The following is a 2,632-nucleotide window of genomic DNA, read 5'->3' as shown; positions in this document are numbered from 1 at the left end:
ACCTGGAACCACACTTCCTACCTGCTCCACGATGGGCATGAGGTGCAGAACCGTCGGTCCCTCCCCGCGGGCCAGCCCACCCACCACCCTGCCGGGCCGCTGCGCTCCATCCAGCCTGGCTGCCCCCTTGTTCATCCTCACACACCCTCCCTTGGGGGTCTTTGCTGGAACACTCTGTCCTTGGGGGTCCACACAGCTCCCCACTGATGAGGCACTGCTCTCCCCAATCTCACCAGAGGCCCCTGACCACACTGTGCCATCACATGGACCCTGACTCTGCTTGATTCTGCCTCCTCACACCTGAGCCCTTGACATTGGGGTGCTTAATCTGGGTAATGCTTTTCCCCCTCACCAGAACATCAGCTCTGCAACAGCAGGGACACAGCGATCTTGCTCTCTGCCCCGTCCTCTGGGCCCAGCACCGTGCCTGGCACGTGGCGGGTGCTTGATACAAATGTGCTGAAAGGTCATCCACGCCAATGGGTCTGAGCTCCTGCTGCTGCAAAGCGAGGGTGCAGAGTCCCGCAACTCGGCGTGCTGGCTCCCAGCTGGGAGCCAGGCCGGGACAAATTCCTGGGGCTGAAGATCTGCTCTGGAGACCAGGGCTCGGAGGATGCTGCGTTGCATCAAGACAGGAAGCAGGGGTCTGAGCAGAGGGTAAGGTGGAAAGATAGCCCAGAAGGAACTGAGCTGCTTCAAGGAGGAAGGAAAGGAAGTCCGGCACGTGTCCCACACCTGGAGCCCAGCAGGCAAACAGGGCGGTGACCATGGTCAGACCAGCAGCCCTGACCACCCAGACCAGAGAGATGGTGTGACTGAGCCGCAGGAAGGGAAGAGGCGGCCCCAGGGCCGAGCCCAGCCTCCCCCTGCAGCACCGCTGAAGAGGACCTCCTGTCAGCAGCTGAGGGCCCCTGCAGGGCGCCATGCCAGTGCCGGACGGGCTGGTGTGGTGAAGGGAGAAGCCGGCGGGCGCCCCAGAAGCTCCTGACCCATCCCAGGGGCAGAAGAGGGCAAAGGGCGGCCAGAGGGGAGATGGCCAGCCAGGGGCTCCAGCCCAGGGGCGGGCCGCCACTCAGGAGAGGCGTATGAGAATGACGGTGGGGCGCCCAGAAGACAGAGGGGCCCAGGACACCTGCCCCATGCGGTGGTGGTCTGGCCACCGGAGGGGCTGAGGACGGCCCTCAAGGCCCGTCTGCCCTAGCCGCTCACAACCATCACTCCCCCAGCTTCCTTCTCCAGTAATGTCCTTTTTCCTCAGGCACTGATTACACATGATGCCTGGTGGGAGCCCCCCGCCCTCCGCCCCGGAGCTCTCTGGGACAGAAACTCAAGAGTGCTGAAGTGTCTGCAGAGACCCCCAGAGTCCCCTCGACCACTTCAGCCTCCAGAGAGGACAGGAGCTGCCGCAGCAAGAGCAGCTGCCCTGCCCCTCCAGATTCCCAGCGGGCCCGGCGCCTGTGTGAACCCCCGGGTGCCGCTGCCCGGGGTACAGCGGTGACCTCCGGTCCCGAGAGGAGCTGCAGCGAAGCGTCTGCTCCAACTTCCCTCCTGTGTGCTTCTCCAGTCTGCCCCCCTTCTCCTTTGCCCTCCTTGAAGACCCACAGCTGCGGCGGCTGTGAGGCTTCGATGAGAGGCACAGTGGTGGCACACAGTAGGGAGCTCAGCAAACCTCAGGTCTTGCTAGTCTCCTCCCAAATTCAACTTCAAAAGCCCAACGCAGATCCCCACCAATGTGGTTCCCGGCCCCTGCCCTCCAGTTTGGTGACCGGCTGCCCTTAGGAGGTGAGGGGATTAAGGCTGGCAGAATCAGTGTTGAGAACCAGGCCCCGATCCACCCTCCACGTCCATGGTCTTGGGCACGCCACCCGACCCTTCAGCACGAGCCTCCTCCCCTGGGCAGCAGCCAGCCCCTCATGTGTGCCAGCAAACAGGACAGTTCTCACGTGTGAGGCATTAGACGCGGCCAGGAGGCGTGCTTTGCAGCCTGACAGTCTCGGGGTGGTCTGGGGGAGAACAAACCTGGACACTGAACTGGAAAGCACAGCACGACGCGGAGAACTCTGGGAGACAAGTGTGAATGGAGGTGTGAACAGACCCAGGGGAAGGGGGCATCCGGGAAGCGGGAAGGGGAGTCACGTCTGTGCAGTTACTGTTGGGCTGGAAATACAGGTCTGTGCCCTAGTTCTGCTTTGCTGGCCTTGACCATTCTCCATGTCAGCCCTCTCTTAAACCTTCCTCCCTGCCTCCCAAGAAGTCAGAGACTCACTCGGTTGGGGGAGCACAAAGGTCAGCTACATCAGACAGAACCCAGACCCTTCCCCAGGACCCCTGGCAGCAACTCGGGCCACAGCGGCAACAGAGCCAAGTCCCAGGCCTCTCCTGCACCCATCCCAGGGTACCCGGGACTGACTGCCAGCCCTGGAGGAGCAGCATCCAGAATACAGCAGGGAGAGTACAGGGCACCAGGCCCACGGCCCAGAGTGGGCTCAGGGACACACACCAACCACTCTCCGCTTTATCTGCACAGACACAAGCCTGGCCTGCACTCAGGGGGCCTGGGGAAGCCCTTCCGTCCCCCACCTTTGGCATCAGTCTGTCAACATCAGCTTTTGTGCAGGAGACTGCTCACTCC

Source organism: Bos javanicus, chromosome 16, assembly GCF_032452875.1.
Source record: "Bos javanicus breed banteng chromosome 16, ARS-OSU_banteng_1.0, whole genome shotgun sequence".
In the NCBI taxonomy this organism is placed as follows: Eukaryota; Metazoa; Chordata; class Mammalia; order Artiodactyla; family Bovidae; genus Bos; species Bos javanicus.
The sequence above is the reverse complement of the archived record's forward strand: the minus strand, read 5'-3'. Positions refer to the sequence as shown.